This window comes from Arachis stenosperma, chromosome 8 (genome assembly GCF_014773155.1).
Source record: "Arachis stenosperma cultivar V10309 chromosome 8, arast.V10309.gnm1.PFL2, whole genome shotgun sequence".
In the NCBI taxonomy this organism is placed as follows: domain Eukaryota; kingdom Viridiplantae; phylum Streptophyta; class Magnoliopsida; order Fabales; family Fabaceae; genus Arachis; species Arachis stenosperma.
Genome location: NC_080384.1, coordinates 4602546 through 4615019, shown reverse-complemented (window position 1 = coordinate 4615019; position 12474 = coordinate 4602546). Strand labels below are relative to the sequence as shown.

General features: G+C 39.1%; 1 non-coding gene across 1 annotated transcript; it reads left to right on the top strand.

Moving 5' to 3' along the window:
* The first annotated feature begins 4199 nt into the window (after positions 1-4199).
* LOC130947003 (small nucleolar RNA R71) lies at positions 4200-4307 on the top strand. Its single transcript, XR_009072418.1, has one exon. It is a non-coding gene; the product is annotated as a small nucleolar RNA R71 (small nucleolar RNA).
* The last annotated feature ends 8167 nt before the right edge of the window (positions 4308-12474 follow it).

Here is a 12474-nt window from a genome sequence, read left to right as displayed (position 1 = left end):
TGTGACTCAGCTTTGCTAAAGTCCCCAATTAGAGGTGTCCAGGGTTCTTAAGCACACTCTTATTGCCTTGGATCACAACTCTTATTCCTTTCTCTTTTTTTTTTCGTTTTTTTTTTTTTTTGAAATGCTTTTTCTTGCTTCAAGAATCATTTTATTGATTTTTCAGATCCTCAGTAACATGTCTCCTTTTTCATCATTCTTTCAAGAGCCAACATTCATGAACCACAAATTCAAAAGACATATGCACTGTTTAAGCATACATTCAGAGAACAAAAATATTGCCACCACATCAAAATAATTAAACTATTATAAAATTCAAAATTCATGCAATTCTTTCTTTTATCAATTAGGCACGTTTTTATTGAAGAAAGGTGATGGATTCATAGGACATTCATAACTTTAAGGCATAGACACTAAGACACTAATGATCATAAGACACAAACATGGATAAACATAAGCATTAAAATTCGAAAAACAGAAGAACAATAACAAGGAAATCAAAGAACGGGTCCACCTTAGTGATGGCGGCTCTTTCTTGCTCTTGAAGATCCTATGGAGTGCTTGAGCTCCTCAATGTCTCTTCCTTGTCTTTGTTGCTCCTCCCTCATGATTCTTTGATCTTCTCTAATTTCATGAAGGATGATGGAGTGTTCTTGATGCTCCACCCTTAGTTGTCCCATGTTGGAACTTAGTTCTCCTAGGGAGGTGTTTAGCTGCTCCCAATAGTTTTGTGGAGGAAAATTCATCCCTTAAGGAATCTCAGGGATCTCATGATGAGTGAGATCTCTTGTGTACTCCATCCTTTTCTTGGTGATGGGCTTGTCCTCATCAATGGGAATGTCTCCCTCTATGTCAACTCCAACTGAATAACAGAGGTGACAAATGAGATGAGGAAAGGCTAACCTTGCCAAGGTGGAGGTCTTGTCTGCCACCTTATAGAGTTCTTGGGCTATAACCTCATGAACCTCTATTTCTTCTCCAATCATGATACTATGGATCATGATGGCCCGGTCTATGGTAACTTCGGACCGGTTGCTAGTGGGGATGATTGAGCGTTGTATGAACTCTAACCATCCTCTAGCCACGGGTTTGAGGTCATGCCTTCTCAATTGGACCGGCTTTCCTCTTGAATCTTGCTTCCATTGTGCGCCCTCTTCACATATGACTGTGAGGACTTGGTCCAACCTTTGATCAAAGTTGACCCTTCTAGTGTAAGGATGCTCATCTCCTTGCATCATAGGCAAGTTGAACGCCACCCTCACACTCTCCGGACTAAAATTCAAGTATTTCCCCCGAACCATAGTGAGATAATTCTTTGGATTCGGGTTCACACGTTGGTCATGGTTCTTTGTGATCCATGCATTGGCATAGAACTCTTGAACCATCAAGATTCCGACTTGTTGAATGGGGTTGGTAAGCACTTCCCAACCTCTTCTTTGGATCTCATGGCGGATCTCCGGATATTCACCCTTTTTGAGTGAAAAGGGGACTTCGGGGATCACCTTCTTCAAGGCCACAACTTCATAGAAGTGGACTTGATGCACCCTTGAGAGGAATCTATCCATCTCCCATGACTCGGAGGTGGAAGCTTTTGCCTTCCCTTTCCTCTTTTTAGAGGTTTCTCCGGCCTTGGATGCCATAAATGGTTATGGAAAAACAAAAAGCAACGCTTTTACCACACCAAACTTAAAATGTTTGCTCGTCCTCGAGCAAAAAAAGAAAGAAGAGAGTAGAAGAAGAAGAAATGAGGAAGAAGGGAGATGGTAGTGTGTTCGGCCAAGAAGGGTAAGAAAGGGGGTTTAGGTTGTGTGAAAATGAAGAGTTGAAGAAGGGTATTTATAGGAGAGAGGGGGGTAAATGGTGCGGCCATTATGGGTGGGTTTGGGAGGGAAAGTGGTTTGAATTTGAAGGGTGAGGTTGGTGGGGTTTTATGAAGGATGGATGTGAGTGGTGAAGAGAAAGATGGGATTTGATAGGTGAGGGGTTTTTGGGGAAGAGGTGTTGAGGTGATTGGTGAATGGGGAAGAAGAGAGAGAGTGATGGTAGGGTCCTGTGGGGTCCACAGATCCTGTAGTGTCAAGGAAAAGTCATCCCTGCACCAAATGTTGCTCAAAATCACGTTTTGAGCCATTTCTGGCGTTAAACGCCGGGCTGATGCCCATTCCTGGCGTTTAACGCCAGGTTGTTGCCCTTTACTGGCGTTTAACGCCAGTCTGGTGCCCCTTTCTGGCGTTAAACGCCCAGAATGGTGCCAGACTAGGCGTTAAACGCCCAACAGCTAGCATTACTGGCGTTTGAACGCCAGCTTCTTCTCCTCCAGGGTGTGCTGTTTTTCTTCCTGTTTTTCATTCTGTTTTTGCTTTTTTCATTGTTTTTGTGACTTCTTATGATCATCAACCTACAAAAAAGATAAAATAACAAAAGAAAATAATTAATTATAAAACATTGGGTTGCCTCCCAACAAGCGCTTCTTTAATGTCATTAGCTTGACAGAGGGCTCTCATGGAGCCTCAGAAATGCTCAGAACTGTGTTGAAACCTCCCAACACCAAACTTAGAGTTTGAATGTGGGGTTTCAACACCAAACTTAGAGTTTGGTTGTGGCCTCCCAACACCAAACTTAGAGTTTGACTGTGGGGGCTCTGTTTGGCTCTGTTTTGAGAGAAACTCTTCATGCTTCCTCTCCATGATGATAGAGGGATATCCTTGGGCCTTGAACACCAAGGATTCTCCATTCACTTGAATGATCAACTCTCCTCTATCAACATCAATCACAGCCTTTGCTGTGGCTAGGAAGGGTCTGCCAAGGATGATGGATTCATCCATGCACTTCCCAGTCTCTAGGACTATGAAATCAGTAGGGATGTAATGGTTTTCAATCTTCACCAAAACATTCTCTACAAGTCCATGAGCTTGTTTTCTTGAGTTGTCTGCCATCTCTAATGAGATTCTTGCAGCTTGCACCTCAAAGATCCCTAATTTCTCCATTACAGAGAGGGGCATGAGGTTTACACTTGACCCTAAGTCACACAAGGCCTTCTTGAAGGTCATGGTGCCTATGGTACAAGGTATAGAAAACTTCCCAGGATCCTGCCTCTTTTGAGGCAGTTTCTGCCTAGACAAGTCATCCAGTTCTTTGGTGAGCAAGGGAGGTTCATCCTCCCAAGTCTCATTTCCAAATAACTTGTCATTTAGTTTCATGATTGCTCCAAGGTATTTAGCAACTTGCTCTTCAGTAACATACTCATCCTCTTCAGAGGAAGAATACTCATCAGAGCTCATGAATGGCAGAAGTAAGTCCAATGGGATCTCTATGGTCTCATTTTGAGCCTCAGATTCCCATTGTTCCTCATTGAGGAACTCAGAGGAGGTTGGTACACGCCCACTGAGGTCTTCCTCAGTGGCGTCCTCCTCCTCTCTTTCCTCTCCATATTCGGCCATGTCTATGGCTTTGCACTCTCCTTTTGGATTTTCTTCTGTATTACTTGGGAGAGTACTAGGAGGGAGTTCAGTAACTTTCTTGCTCAGCTGACCCACTTGTCCTTCCAAATTTCTGATGGAGGACCTTGTTTCATTCATGAAACTTTGAGTGGTCTTTATTAGATCAGAGACCATTGTTGCTAAGTTAGAAGTATTCTGCTTAGAACTCTCTGTCTGTTGCTGAGAAGATGATGGAAAAGGCTTGCCATTGCTAAACCTGTTTCTTCCACCATTATTGTTATTGAAACCTTGTTGAGGTCTCTCTTGATTCTTCCATGAGAGATTTGGGTGATTTCTCCATGAAGAATTGTAGGTATTTCCATAGGGTTCTCCTAGGTAATTCACCTCTTCCATGGAAGGGTTCTCAGGATCATAAGCTTCTTCCTCAGATGAAGCATCCTTAGTACTGTTTGGTGCATTTTGCATTCCAGACAGACTTTGAGAAATCAAATTGACTTGTTGAGTCAATATCTTGTTCTGAGCCAATATGGCATTCAGAGTGTCAATCTCAAGAACTCCTTTCTTCTGACTAGTCCCACTGTTCACAGGATTCCTTTCAGAAGTGTACATGAATTGGTTATTTGCAACCATTTCAATCAATTCTTGAGCTTCTGCAGGCGTCTTCTTCAGATGAAGAGATCCTCCAGCAGAGCTATCCAAGGACATCTTAGATAGTTCAGAGAGACCATCATAGAAAATACCTATGATGCTCCATTCAGAAAGCATGTTTGAAGGACATCTTCTGATTAATTGTTTGTATCTTTCCCAAGCTTCATAGAGGGATTCTCCATCCTTCTGTCTAAAGGTTTGGACTTCCACTCTAAGCTTACTCCATCTTTGTGGCGGAAAGAACTTTGCCAAGAAGGCATTGACTAGCTTTTCCCAAGAGTCCAGGCTTTCTTTAGGTTGAGAATCCAACCATATTCTAGCTCTGTCTCTTACAGCAAAAGGGAATAGCATCAGTCTATAGACCTCAGGGTCTACCCCATTAGTCTTGACTGTGTCACAGATTTGCAAGAATTCAGCTAAAAACTGATGAGGATCTTCCATTGGAAGTCCATGGAACTTGCAATTCTGTTGCATTAGAGAAACTAATTGAGGCTTAAGCTCAAAGTTGTTTGCTCCAATGGCAGGGATAGAGATGCTTCTCCCATAGAAGTCGGGAGTAGGTGCAGTAAAGTCACCCAGCACCTTCCTTGCATTGTTGGCATTGTTGTTGTTTTCGGCTGCCATGGGTTCTTCTTCTTTGAAGAATTCGGTCAGGTCCTCTAAAGAGAGTTGTGCTTTGGCTTCTCTTAGCTTTCGCTTCAAGGTTCTCTCAGGTTCAGGATCAGCTTCAACAAGAATGCCTTTGTCTCTGCTCCTGCTCATATGAAAGAGAAGAGAAAAAGAAAATGTGGAATCCTCTATGTCACAGTATAGAGATTCCTTGAAATGTCAGAGGAAAAGAGAAATAGAAAGAAGAAGGAGAAGAAGAATTCGAACTTTAATTAGATAAGGTTCGAATTGTGCATTTAGAAGGAGTGGTACTCCATAAATAGAAGGATGTGAGAAGGAGGGAAGAGGATTTTCGAAAATTCAATTAAAATATTTTGAAAACATTTTGAAAATTTGATTGATAATTTTCAAAAATTCAAAGTGAAAAAGAAATCAAGTGATTTTTGAAAAAGATTTTGAAATTAGAAATTAAAAAGATTTGATTGAAAACTATTTTGAAAAAGATGTGATTGAAAAGAATTGATTGAGAAGTTATGGTTTTAAAAAGATATGATTGAGAAGATATGATTTGAAAACTATTTTAAAAGATATGGTTTGAAAACTATTTGAAAAGATATGATTTTAAAAACTAATGACTTGCCTAACAAGAAAAGATATGATTCAAACATAAAACCTTCCTTAATAGAAAAGGCAAAAAATGCTCAATCAAATCATTGATTGTTAGTAAGTATCTTTGAAAAAGGAAAGAAATTGATTTTGAAAACATTTGATTGAAGAGATATGATTTGAAAAAGATTTGGTTTTGAAAAACTTTAAAAACTTGAAAAAAATTGATTTGAAAACAAAATCTTCCTCCTAGCACCATCCTGGCGTTAAACGCCCAGAATGGTATACATTCTGGCGTTTAACGCCCAAAATGCTACCTCTTTGGGCGTTAAACGCCCAACCAGGTGCCCTGGCTGGCGTTTAAACGCCAGTCTGCCTTCTTCACTGGGCATTTTTGAATGCTCAGCTTTTTCTGTATAATTCCTCTGCAGTGTGTTCTGAATCTTCAATCCCTTGTATCATTGACTTGAAAAGACACAAATTAAAAATATTTTTGGATTTTTAATAATTAAAATGCAACAAGAATCAAATAACAATGCATGCAAGACACCAAACTTAGCAGTTTGTATACTACTGACACTAATGAACTGAAAATGCATATGAGACACACAAAATACTCAAGTCAATAGAATTCAAAGGTTAGAACAAAAAAAATCATCAAGAATTACTTGAGGATCCTTAAGACACATGAATGAATGCATGCAATTGACACCAAACTTAAGATGAGACACTAGACTTAAGCAGGAAACATCAAATATTTTTGGTTTTTATGATTTTGTAAATTTTTTTTTTAATTTTTTTTGTGTTTTTCGAAAATTAAGTGGAAAAAGAAGGTATCAAAATTCTTAATGAGAATTCCAGGAATCAGTGCAATGCTAGTCTAAGACTCCGGTCCAGGAATTAGACATGGCTTCACAGCCAGCCAAGCTTCCAAAGAAAGCTTCGGTCCAAAACACTAGACATGACCAAAGGTCAGCCAAGCCTTAGCAATTCACTGCTCCAAAAGCAAGATTGATACGAAATCAACAAGCTCTTGTGGTGATAAGTTGAAACCTCGGTCCAATCAGATTAGACATGGCTTCTCAGCCAGCCAGATTTCAACAAATCATCATGAAACTCTAGAATTCATCTTCAAGAATTTCGAAAAAAAAATACCTAATCTAAGCAACAAGATGAACCGTCAGTTGTCCAGCCTGAAAAATCCCGGGCAATAACACCAAAAATTTGATGTTGTTGCCGGATCTTGGCACTGATGTTACCAAAGGCTTGCTCAAAACTAGAACAATCCCCGGCAACGGCGCCAAAAACTTGGTGCGCGAAATTGTGAACTATACTTTTTCACAATTCTCATAATCCCTGGTAATGGCTCCAAAAACTTGGTGCGCTCAATACCATGGCATTACACAACTTCGCACAACTAACCAGCAAGTGCACTGGGTCGTCCAAGTAATAAACCTTACGTGAGTAAGGGTCGATCCCACGGAGATTGTTAGTATTGAAGCAAGCTATGGTCATCTTGTAAATCTTAGTCAGGCAAACTCAGATATATATGGTGATGAACGAAAATAACATAAAAGATAAAGATAGTGATACTTATGTAATTCATTGGTAGGAACTTCAGATAAGCGCATGAAGATGCCTTCCCTTCCGTCTCTCTGCTTTCCTACTGTCTTCATCCAACCCTTCTTACTCCTTTCCATGGCAAGCTCGTATAGGGTCTCACTGTTGTCAGCAGCTACCTCCCATCCTCGCAGTGAAAGCTAATGCTCAATACTCTGTCACAGTACGGCCAATCACCGGTTCGGTTCCCTCCCCTACCGGAATAGAATAACTCTTTTGCGTCTGTCACTAACGCCCAGTAGGTTACAGGTTTGAAGCACGTCACAGTCATTCAATCATTGAATCCTACTCAGAATACCACAGACAAGGTTAGACCTTCCGGATTCTCTTGAATGCTGCCATCAGTTCTTGCCTATACCACGAAGACTCTGATCTCACGGAATGGTTGGCTCGTTTGTCAGGCGAGCACTCGGTTGTCAGGCGATCAACCATGCATCGTGCAATCAGGAATCCAAGAGATATTCACTAAGCCTCAGATGCTTGTAGAACAAGAATGGTTGTCAGTCACCTTGTTCATGGGTGAGAATGGTGATGGGCGTCAATCATCACCTTCATCATGTTGAAGAACAAGTGATATCTTGGATAAAGAACAAGCGGAATTTGAATGAAAGAACAATAGTAATTGCATTAATACTCGAGGTACAGCAGAGCTCCACACCTTAATCTATGGTGTGTAGAAACTCCACCGTTGAAAATACATAAGCATAAGGTCTAGGCATGGCCGAATGGCCAGCCTCCCAAAGAGGGTTCAATCATCAAAACATGATCAAAAGATCCTCAAATACAATAGTAAAAGGTCCTACTTATAGAAAACTAGTAGCCTAAGGTGTACAGAAATGAGTAAATGACATAAAAATCCACTTCCGGGCCCACTTGGTGTGTGCTTGGGCTGAGCAATGAAGGAATTTCGTGTAGAGACCTTTTCTGGAGTTAAACGCCAGCTCTCATGCCAGTTTGGGCGTTTAACTCCGAATTTTATGCCAGTTCCGGCGTTTAACGCTGGAATTTCTGTAGGAGACTTTGAGCGCCGGTTTGGGCCATCAAATCTTGGGCAAAGTATGGACTATTATATATTGCTGGAAAGCCCAGGATGTCTACTTTCCAACGCCGTTGAGAGCGCGCCAATTGGGCTTCTGTAGCTCCAAAAAATCCGCTTCGAATGCAGGGAGGTCAGAATCCAACAGCATCTGCAGTCCTTTTTGGTCTCAGAATCAGATTTTTGCTCAGGTCCCTCAATTTCAGCCAGAAAATACCTGAAATCACAGAAAAACACACAAACTCATAGTAAAGTCCAGAAAAGTGAATTTTAATTAAAAACTAATAAAAATATACTAAAAACTAACTATATCATATCAAAAACATACTAAAAACAATGCCAAAAAGTATACAAATTATCCGCTCATCAACTACCCAATTAGATTTAATTATTTTTTATTAAGTGATGCAGGCTACTAAGTAAATAAGCACAGCAGTAGCCCAACATGGAACAAACTGAATCTGTGATTATGGGAATACTTTTCAAACAAGGCCCAAATAAAATAACAAAGAAATCAAACGAGCCAAATGAATCAAAGCCAACCCAAGCCCGAATTGATCTCACTCAAGCTGATCTCTCCAAGTTGTTGCCTCCAAAGTAACGTTCACTTTTTCATTTAGGTCAGAACTCAGAGAAGAGAGAGAGCTTCGTTCCTAAGTCAATCATCAAAGAAGAAAGAAAGAGAAAGGTTAAGCAAAAAGGTTGAGGTCTAATCACCTAAATAAAATCATATCAAGCTAAGACAGAGGCTAAAGGTGATTAATTATCTTTTACATGCATCTTACTTTCTTCCCTCCTTCTCCAACTCTCTGCTACTTCATTTTGAGATATATGGAAAAAATAATTTCTGAGACACACTGCTATGAATCAAAGGCAAAGATCATTTCTTGGGAACCAAGTAGTATCTCAAGGGTTCAGATGTGGGATTTCCATTGAGAACTTTTCTTCTTTGCTGCTCTGAGTCTTTCAGTCAAGAAAAAGAGATTTGTTCCAAAACTCCAATTTGGGATTAATGGAAGAAAATGATGGCTAAGTTGGTAGCACACAGCTCGAGGAGTTGACTTGGAAGAGAGCATCTTAGCAACATGCAAGGAGATACAAAAATAAAAATTTTGTTTCTGCTAGAGCAAGGAGAGAGAATCAGGGTTTGAAAATCATGTTCTGAGAAGTCTCCTCTGAGAGAGTTCATCAACTTGGACAGTGCTTTCTATCAAAGGAGCATTCCGCCAGAACGAGGAATAAAATCAGAGTCAAGCAAATCTGGTTCATCGTATAGGAATAGAGGCTGTTGAAGCATCAATCTTCTTCATGTTTTACAGATTGAAATTATTTTTTCAATGTATATCTTTCTGTAATTTCTTAAGTGGTAAAAGGATGAAAGAGAGAGCTTATGGAAAAGCTAAAGAGTGATAAAAGGTTGAGTAATACACTTGAGAGAAAAGCCTAGAATGATTTCAGATTTCTTTAGGTTGTTTATTGTGTCTTGTATCTTGTACCTGTGAGGTACCCCTTTCTTAGTTGGGTAAGTACTAAGAGTGAAGAGTTAGGTATTAGCATAGCCAAGTCAAGTTAGGTTAGCACTTGAGTGGGAAAAGATTGTGTCAATACTGTGAAATTGGTATATGTAATACTTTAACTATGGTAAAAATTCCACCACTGTTATGGTGGAGACTGGACGTAGGTTGCATTACACAAGGCAACTGAACCAGGATACATGATGTTGTCAACTTCTCTCTTCCCTTGGCTGTTACATTTTCTAATATTCATGAGACAAAAAGAAAATTTCTCATAAAATTTTTGCTACTGAGTTCAATCAAATTCAGTTCAGATTGAAAGTTTGTGTTTAAAGAGTTAATTCATTAAATTAAAAGAAGATCATAGATTCAACCCCCCTTCTCTAAGTCTTCTACAACCTTCAATTGGTAATCAGGGCCAAGGTCTCAAGAATCAAGCTTCACCGCTTGGAGCAAAGGTCTAATGGCGAACAACTTGGGCACAACCACAATTGCCTACACTCTAACATAAGGCGAGTCAAATAACAGGCCTCCCTTTTTCAACGGGAAGAAATATGCCTATTGGAAAGAGAAGATGCGAATCTTCATCCAATCCATTGATTATAACATATGGAATATTGTTGTAAGCAGCCCCAAGATTCCAACAAAGACAAGTGCTAATGGAGTGGTGACTCCAAAAGAAGAAACTGAATGGAACGATGATGACAAAAAGAAAGTGGAGCTGAACGCTAAGGCCATCAACCTTTTTCACTGTGCTATCAGCTTTGAAAAATACCGAAAGGTGTTCAAATACAAGACAGCCAAAGAAATCTGGGAGAAACTCTAGGTTACACACGAAGGCACTAAAAAGGTCAAAGAAACGAGGATTTATATGCTGCAAAAAAAATACAAGATGTTTAATATGCAGGATGGAGAAAGCATTGATGAAGTGTTTGACAGATTCTCAATCATAATCAACAACCTTGATGCTTTGGGTACAACCTACTCAGAACAAACCCTAGTGAGAAAACTCCTTAGAAGCCTCACAAAGGAATGAGAAACAAAAGCCACTGTTCTAGCCGAAAATAATAACTTAAGTCCCATAACATATAATGACCTGAGAGGGAAACTCCTTGCCTATGAAACCACAAACACAAACCAAGACTCAAAGAAAAAGAGAACAACCCTTAAGTCAAGAGTTGAATCAAAAGAAAGTGAATCTAGTGACAGTTTTTCAGATAATGATGAACTTGTGTTTTTTGCTAGGAGACTTAAAAGGCTAATGAGGAACAAAGGCAAGTACAAAGACTCAAGCTCAAAGGAGTACAAGAAGGACATGAGTAAAGTGATTTGCCACCATTGCAAGGAGGCTGGGCATCTCAAGTACAACTGTCAGAAACTCAAAAAGGAGGATAAAGGAAAGAAAAAAAAAGAGAGTGCTCATGGCATCTTGGGAGGACCTTGAAAGTGATTTGGAAGAGGAAGAAGACTCCGAATGTGAAGCTCAGATTTGCTACATGGCTGGTGAGGATCAACTCGATGAGGTAAATTATGATAACTTGTCCATAGATGATTTACATGTTATCATTGATGATCTTACCCTCAATTCTGAAAAATTATTGAATAAATTTAATAAATGCAAATCTGAAAATGAAATGTTGAAAGCTGAAAATGATTTTTCGAAAGAGAAGGTGAAGGAATTCAAATGTGCTTTGGACATTATTGAGGAAAACAGATTTCTGAAATATGAACTTGAGAAACTAAAAGGAAAGCACATTGTGGATCCTTCTCAAGAGCTTATTGCTGAAAATAAAAGATTAAATGAAATGATTAAGAGATTGAATAGTGATTTAGCTAAGTTTGCTCTTAGTTCCCGTAACTTGGACAAACTACTTGCAAATCAAAGACCATTGTTTGAAAAATCTGGTTTAGGATATGTGACAAAAGATGATGCAGTTTTTGATAACTCCTCCACAAAATTCATGGCCTCTTCCTCAAAAATAAAATCCTTCATTAACAAGTCTGGTCTGGGACACGTTCCCACCTATGAAGAGGAATTTGAAAAGTCTTATTTTGATGAAACTAAATCATCTTTAAGAACTGAACCTATATCAAACAAATTGGGTCTGGGCTATATTTCAACCAATGAGGTTCTTTTCAAAAATCTATCTTTTAAAAACAGAACCGCTTCTTCAAAAGGCTCAAATGCGTTCAAAAATTCTGGTTTGAATGATTTTGCAAAAAGGAATAATCACAACAAAAGGTATTTTGTCAAAAAAATGCACCTCCTCCAAAAACTAAAAAATCTCAGTCCTTTAATCATTTCCAGCATCATAACTCACGTCGATTTCAGCAACAAGCATTAGGAAATCATTGTTTTAATTGTAAGAAATTTGGTCACTCATACTCACAATGCTTCATTGAAAAAAGAATAGTAGGAAACCAAATTTACAATGTTGTCTGTGATTTCAATGCACTTGGGCAACCAAGGTGGATTAACTTCAAAGGATCCAAATTAATTTGGATACCTAAGGTTACTTGAAGTTTTAATGCAGATTTGCCTCGCATCCAAGAACAAAAAGGATATGTGGTACTTGGACAGTGGATGCTCAAGGCACATGACTGGAAGGTTAACCTTCTTCATCAAACTCAATAAGTATGATGGAGGTTTTGTGACCTTTGGAGATGATGGAAAAGGTAAAATTGTGGCTGTTGGAAAAGTAAGTAACAATCAATCTACTTTCATTGATGATGTCTTCTTGGTAAATGGCTTAAGGCATAATCTTTTAAGTATAAGTCAATTGTATGACTTAGGTTATTTGATGATTTTTAAAAGATTGGAATGTTGTGTTGTAAATGAAAAGACCAATGAAATGTTGTTTATTGCTAAGCATTGTAATAATGTGTATGGACTTACCTTTGAAGAACTAAAGGATCAAAATGTAGCTTGTTTTCATTCTAAAGAATCTGAAAAATGGCTATGGCATAAGAGATTGGGCCATGCAAGTATGTTTCAAATAAA